The sequence below is a fragment of the Sarcophilus harrisii genome, chromosome 3, assembly GCF_902635505.1.
Source record: "Sarcophilus harrisii chromosome 3, mSarHar1.11, whole genome shotgun sequence".
Lineage (NCBI taxonomy): Eukaryota > Metazoa > Chordata > Mammalia > Dasyuromorphia > Dasyuridae > Sarcophilus > Sarcophilus harrisii.
Genome location: NC_045428.1, coordinates 307810400 through 307818645, shown reverse-complemented (window position 1 = coordinate 307818645; position 8246 = coordinate 307810400). Strand labels below are relative to the sequence as shown.

The following is an 8246-nucleotide window of genomic DNA, read 5'->3' as shown; positions in this document are numbered from 1 at the left end:
ATATCAAGAAAACCATCAAAATAATTGACCATTTTAATAACAAAATTAACAGAAATCATACAATTATGTCAGTAGATATTGTAAAAGCTTTTGACAAAATACAGCATACATTCCTATTAAAAACTCTGGAGACCACAGGAATAAAGGGGCCATTCCTTAAAATGATAAGCAATATGTTTCTAAAATTATCAGCAAGCACTGTCTGTAATGGGAATAAGCTAGAAACCTCCCTTAAAAGATCACTTCAAAAGGAGTAAAACAAGGATGCCTATTATTACTACTACTATTCAATATAATACTAGAAATGTTAGTTATAGCAATAAGAGAAGAAAAGGAAATAGAAGGAATTAGAATAGACAATGAAGAAACAAAACTATCACTCTTTGTAGATGTTATGATGGTATACATAGAGAACTCTAGAACATCAACTAAAGAAATTACTTGAAATAATAAATAACTTTAGCAAAGTTGTGGGATATAGGATAAGTCCACATAAATTATCAGCATTTCTTTACATAACCAACAAAGCCCAGCAGCAAGAGATAAAAAGAGAAATTCCATTTAAGATAACTCTAAACAATGTAAAATATTTAGGAGTTTACCTGCCACAACAAATCCAGTAACTATATGAACACAATTACAAAACTTTTCGCACAAATAAAATCAGATCTAAATAATTAGAAAAATATCAATTACTGCCAAGGCAGAAGCAGTGGGTTTGGTTGTACTGATGCAAGTTACATAGCAGCTGGATATGGTTTGTCCTTGGGCAGAAAAAGCACCAATCTGAGCAGCAGCAGCAGAAAACGAGCGAGTTTTCAGGCTGTAGATGGAGCCAATTTCCCCATGGGAGACATGGAGGAGGGCAAGAAAATCTTTGTGGAGAAGTGTGCCCAATCCTACGTGGTGGAGAAAGGGGGCATGCACAAGACTAGAACCAACTGCAAGAGCTCTTTGGCCATAAAACCAGCCAGTCCCCAGGATTCTCTTACACAGATGTCAACAAGAACAAAGACATCTCCTGGGGAGAAGACACTTTGATGAAATACTTAGAAAACCCAAGGAAATACATCCATGGAACAAAAATGATCTTTGGGGTCATTAAGAAGACAGCAGAAAGGGCAGACTTGATAATATATCTTAAAGTCAACAATAAGTAATAGTTGTTTGCTGTCTTATTTATTATAAAAAAGAGATGGCTTTCATGATTTTTCTTTTTTTCTTACACATGCATCAACCAGAGAATTTTGATCATGAATGGCTGTTTAAAAATGTTGTTTAGTCCTAATAAAGGAATGGCCATAATTACAGCATCAAGCAAGCTATTTTTCTGTTCTTTTAAAAAGATTTGATTAAACAACTTTCTTTATTAAGGACAATGTGCTTCACCTCTGTCTTTAAAAGTTTTAACTGAATCTGGCATCTTTTTATTAAACAACAGAGAAAACCTATTTAATAGCTTCATATGACTTTTACTTGTAGTTTACTTGGGGTGGGGCCTCGCTTTATCCTTTAGGAAAAGTTGTGCTCCTGTCCAAAGGCAATGCCAATTAAATCAGAAAAAAAACCCAAGCATTTCCAACTTAAATTGCTTTACTTACTATACATAAACAGCTTAATTACAATGATTTAATTAAATGCTGCCTTTAAATTGTTGAAAGGCATTTCAGTGTTTTCTTATCTAACAATCCCTATTAAAGAATACCTCATCTCAGTGTGAGTGATTCTTGAATTGGGATTGAAGAAACACAGATCAGTTAAGCTAGAAATAGGACCTTCTATTTTAAGCTCACTTGTACCTTAGGATTCACTTTTAAGATCTTTTGAATTTAAAGTATGCAAGAATGTTTTATGGTATGTGAATAGCAGTGTTTATTCATTGGAGGGTTCAGCTTTAAAGATATACCACTAGTGTATTTGGTAAATGATATTACCATAAGACTTAATTCAGCAATTAAATACTTGTGAATATAAAAAAAGAAAGAAAAGTATCAATTACGTATGGGTAAGCTGAGCCAATATAATAAAAATGACATTTCTGCCTAAATTAATTTGCTTACTCACTACTATACCAATCAAGCTACCACCACCACTATCACCAACAATAATTTCAAGGGAATTAATGAAAAAAATACAAAGGAAGGTGACCTAACAATAATAGATCTCAAATTTTATTATAAAGCAGTAATCATCAAAACTATCTGGTACTGGTAAGAAATGATTAAGAGTGATGGATCAGTGGAATAAACTTGGCATTTGAGATATAGTAGTCAAAGAAAAAAGTAACCTAGCATTTGATAAATCCAGACTCCAGCTTTTGGGTTAAGAACTTTTTTTTTTTTATTTAATAGCCTTTTATTTACAGGATATATGCATGGGTAACTTTACAGCATTAACAATTAACAACCTCTTGTTCCAATTTTTCACCTCTTACCCCCCCCCCCCCTCCCCCAGATGGCAGGATGACCAGTAGATGTTAAATATATTAAAATATAAATTAGATACACAATAAGTATACATGACCAAAACGGTTATTTTGCTGTACAAAAAGAATCAGACTCTGAAATATTGTACCATTAGCTTGTGAAGGAAATCAAAAATGCAGGTGGGCATAAATATAGGGATTGGGAATTCAATGTAATGGTTTTTAGTCATCTCCCAGAGTTCTTTCTCTGGGCGTAGCTGGTTCAGTTCATTACTGCTCCATTGGAAATGATTTGGTTGATATCGTTGCTGAGGATGGCCAGGTCCATCAGAACTGCTCATCATATAGTATTGTTGTTTAAGTATATAATGATCTCCTGGTCCTCCTCATTTCACTCAGCATCAGTTCATGTAAGTCTCTCCAGGCCTTTCTGAAATCATCCTGTTGGTCATTTCTTACAGAACAGTAATATTCCATAATATTCATATACCACAATTTATTCAGCCATTCTCCAACTGATGGACATCCATTCAGTTTCCAGTTTCTAGCCACTACAAAAAGGGCTGCCACAAACATTCGTGCACATACAGGTTTGGGTTAAGAACTTACCACTTGACAAAAACTCCTGGGAAAACTAAAAAACCACAGAACACAAATTAGATATAGACCAACATCTCACACCATATGCCAAGATATATTCAAAATATGATTTAGACATAAGGTATGACACATTAAGCAAATTAGAAAAACAAGAAATAGTCTAATTGTTAGACTTATGGGAAGGGGGAAAAATTCATGACCAAACAAGAGACAGAGAACATTACAAAATGCAAAGTAGATAATTTTGATTATATTAAATGGAAAAGCTTTTGTACAAACAAAACCAGTATAATAAAGATTAGAAGGGAAGCACAAAGTTCAGAAACAATCTCTTCAGCAAGTATCTGCAATAAAGGCCAAATTTTTTAAATATATAGAGAACTGAGTCAAATTCTTAAGGATATAAGCCATTCTCAATTGATAAATGATCAAAGGATATGAATAGGCAGTTTTCATATGAAAAAATCAAAGCTATCTACAAGCATATGAAGAAGTGCTCTGAATCACTTTTGATTAAAGAAATGCAAAGTAAATAACTTTGATACTGTCATATCAATAAGATTGCCCAATATGACAAAAAAAAAAGAGAAAGTGATTAATGTAGGACAAAATGTGGGGAAATTGTGACACTAATGCACTGTTGGTGGGGTTGTAAATCTAACTATTCTGAAAAGAAACTTGGAAATATGTCCAAAGGACAATCAAAATGTGCTTACCCTTTCAATACCATCTTACAATACTCTTTATAATACCATTAGTAAGTCTGTATCACAAAAAGATTTTAAAAGGAGGAAAGGGCCTACATGTGCAGAAATATTGTGTAGCATCCCAATATCCCAAAATACTGGAAACTAAGGGGATGCTAATCAATTTTGGAATGGTTAAACAAGCAGCTGCATATGAATGTAATAGAATACTATTTTCTAATAATAAATGAGCAGGCAGATTTCAGAAAAACCTAGAAAAACTTATATGAACTGATGCAAAGTGAAATGAGCAGAACTAGGAAAAGCCTTAGTTCCTATGAGCTTAACTCACTGACCTTTTCTAGATCATCCTTCACCCTCTCCACTTTCATATTGAATGCTTATTCTTTCCCTTCACTTTGCTTTCCAGCTGCTCTTTATGCTTTATCTTCTCCCTGTTTGAATGTAAGCTCCTTGAGAATAAGAAATATACTGTTTTTTTTTTTTATTTCCAGTGCTTGCCACATAATAAGCACTTAAAAATCATTTATCAATTTGTTTATCTACATAATCACTTTAGGGAATACAAAGATACATAAACTCCAGTTTCTGCATTTAAGAAATTAATAATAGAGTTTAATAAATTTGTTATGAGAAATAACCTAGAAAACAGAATACTCAACCCAATTAAAGCCAAGAATATTATTTTCAAGTGCTATCTCTGTTGGTTAATAATTGCTGTCCTTCATATTCAAAGAATACCAAAATGATATCACTATTTGGAAGGTCAACATATAGTGTGTCTGGCTGTTACTAATCAGATTAATAGGAACTTTGAAGGTTGGGATGGTGCTATCTATCTTTTTTCTCCTCAATAGTATTTTATTTTCTCAAACATATAAAGATAGTTTACAAAATTCATTTTTGTAAGATTTTGCATTCCAAATTTCTCACTCTCCTCCTTATTTCCCCTCTCTCCAAGAGAGCAAGCAATCTGACATAGATTAAACATGCATAATACTTTTTAAACATATTTCCATATTTGACATGTTATACAAGAAAAACCATATCGAAAGGAAAAATGTCATGGAAAACAAAAAGCAAACAAAAAGAAACAGAAAAAGGTAAAAATACTCTGTTTCAATCAGCATTCAGTCTTCACAGTTTTCTCTCCGTATGCAGATGGCATTTTGCATCCCAAATCTATTGCAATCGTCTTGAATTACCACATTGTTGAGAAGAACCAAGTCCATCACAATTGATCATCACACAATCTTGCTTTTACTGTGTACAATGTGGGATCATTTTATTTAGCATCAGTCCATGTAAGCCTTTCCAGGCTTTTCTGAAATCAGCCTGCTCATCATTTCTTACAGAACAATTATATTCTATTACATTTATGTACCATAATCTATTTATCCATTCTTCAATTAATGGACATCCACTTGCTGCTACAAAAAAGAGCTGCTACAATTTTTTTCCCCTTTTTAATGATCTCTTTGGGATACAAATCCAGTACTACTACTGCTGGATCAAAGGGTATGCACAATTTGATGGCCCTTTGGGCAGAGAGCTATCTGTAATAAATGATACTTTGGATCTCTGAGTCTTGATTTCCTCTTTTGTAAAATAAAAATATACACCTCTGATTCCTATCTCATAAGGTTGTTGTGGGGCTCAAATGAGATGTTGTATGTATGGCATTGTAAACTATTAAAGCCCCACTGAAATGTCATTTTATGTTATTCCAAATAAAATTGACAATGCAATGAAGGGTATGATAAATACCCCCAAAGTTATTAATGCCTGCTATGAAAGTACAGAGAAGGGAAAGATCACTTTAGATTAAACTGGTTTGGGAAAACTTATAAAAGATATGGAAGATTTTTAGTTTTTTGTTTTGCACTAGTCAGTCAATAAACATTGCTCAAGCATGTACTATGTGTCAGATATTGTGCTAAGCACTGGGGTTACAAAGAAAGACAAAAGATAGTCCTTACTCTCCAGGAATGCACAATCTAATGGGAGAGACAATATGCAAATAACTGTATACAATCAAAATTGGAGATTATTTGATAAATTGGAAATTAACTGAGAGAAGTTCCAACTATTAAGGAGGACTGGGGGGAAAGGCTTTCTGTAGAATGTGGGATTTTAGCTACATCTTAAATAGAGCCAGGGAAACCATCAAGTTCAAATGAGTCAGGGGAGCATTATAGGCAGGAGAGACAGTTAACCCAGATGCCTGGAACTAAAAGATGGAATATCTTCTTTGGGGAACAGCAAGAAAAACAGTGTCACATGAATGATATTTAAGAAATAGTGTAGGATATTTAAGATATAAGAGACCTGGAAAGGTATGTGTTTGGACCTTGAGTCAGGGACCTTATATTTAATTCTGGAGAGAATAGGGAGGCATTGAAGGAGGAGGGGAATAATATGATAAAAGAAGAGAATTAAGAAGTTTAATCTGACAATGATGTACATGATGGAGGAGGAGGAGAATAAAGACAGGAAACCTAGGTAGTAGGCCATTGTAATGCTTCAGTGATGTGGTAATGAATGGTGATGGCAATAAAAATGGAAAGACAAGAAGGAAAAATTGACAGAACTTGGTGACTGATTGGATATGAGTAGAAAAGGGAGTGAGGGAAAAGGAGAAGTCAAATATATCTGTTTTATGCCTAGGGCACTCAAACATGCCTGTAAGGTGATGATGAAGGTCAGGGAGAAGGAGATGAATATTTCAGACCGGTACTATTATTAGAAATGCAGGTACAGTTGTATCTGTATGTCCTTGTAGTCCTAGGCTTTCCTGTCCCAGGCCAGGCAAGGTATCATGCACAGCCACAACATACAAGATGCCCTAAGAAAAAGGAAATGCTTATATAGTACCCTGATCCCTTTTTTATTTTAAAAATTTTACTCATTCTCCTCTTTATTAGAACATCTGAGAATAAGAAAGCACATACCTACCATCCCACAAGGTAAAAGTGGCAACCCCAAAACAAATGCTTACATTTGAAAATTTTCCTAGGAAATCTATATAATTCAGCTATGACCTTTCTAAAATCTGAGGATTTATTTAGTTCTAATAGTCTTATAAACAAAAATGTTGTGACCTGATATTCCACCTGCATCGATCACAGATTCTTCTTCCTTAAATAGTAGAATAAGATGTATCACTATAAATGAATAATAAACAAATGATGTAGCTCATCTATAACCAGGAATTTAACCTAGACATGACACTAAAGCTGGGTAATTTTAAGGCTAGAAGAATGGATAATAGTAATGTTATCCTAGGAAATATACCAGGAAGTAATAGAAATAGAAATAGGGAAGGTAGCAAGAGGTGCTGTTTTTATTTGCTTTTGTGGGAAGTAATGATTTTTTGCATGCATATTGAGTTTTAATTTGAAAAAAAAAGGCATCTAACTTTCCAGTAGGCAGTTAGAGATAAGGAAGTGAAACTCATTAAAAGTTAGGGATGAGGTTATCCACAAAAAGGAGGCTGGGAGCTACATTAATGACTGAAATCAATGAGGAAAGGAATACAAAAAGAAGAGAGGGCTAGCATCTGAACTTTGGGGAAGACTCATGGTGAGGAGACAGGAAGATGAAGCAGAAATTGCCAGGGAAATAGAAAAAGAATCAGGACCTTATAGAATGTGCCATAGAGGACAAAGGAGGTACAATTTTCAAGAGTCAGAATTGTCCAAAGAGCTCAAGGAAGATGACAAGTACAAGAGTTATTGATTCTATCTCTGATACTTTTGGAGAATTTAATTTTCATAAGGTTGTAAGGATGTGAGTCAAATTTCAGAGGGCTCATATTTTAAAGGGTGGTAAGGAAATGGTGGTAGTAGTTATTAACCACATATTCCAGAACTCTAATGGTGAAAGTAGAAGAGAAATTGAACAATAATATTATGGGGCAGCATGGTAATATGACGATATTTTTCAGAATTTGGGAATAGTTTTTGGGGAAGTCAGAAGAAAGGAAGAGATTGAAGATTCTGGAGGAAATCAATAAATGAATAGATGGATGAAGAGATCAACGGATGAATTAATGAATGAATGAAAAAGTTATTTAGCACTTGCTATGCACCAAATGCTGTGCTAAGTGCTGAGGATACAAATAGAAAAGCAATAAAGTCCTTATCTGCAAAGAGTTCACATTTTAACACACAGAGGAAGATTCAGATTCAAAATCTGTGGAAAGTTCAGGGATCCTAAAGTTATACTTGAAGGTCACAGGTAAGGCCAAGTAGACCTTCATTTTACTAAATAACTATAGTTGAAGATTTTCATGTTAATTCAGTCATTATGATTTGATTTATTGTTTTATTGATTGCCTAGATTTAAGAAAGTGACTGGGAAAATAATAATGTAGATTAAATTTACAAGTGTGTGCCTATATTATTTTTTGGGGAAAGGAACAGGTGTTAAACATTTATAAGGATGCCACTGGGCTACTACCAGTGCCATAGATAAAGTTGCAGTGGACCTGGGGATAGGATTAGAATGGCTAC

General features: G+C 34.1%; 1 pseudogene; it reads left to right on the top strand.

Moving 5' to 3' along the window:
* Positions 1 to 846: 846 nt before the first annotated feature.
* On the top strand, positions 847 to 7795 carry LOC100923941 (annotated as a pseudogene).
* Positions 7796 to 8246: the final 451 nt, after the last annotated feature.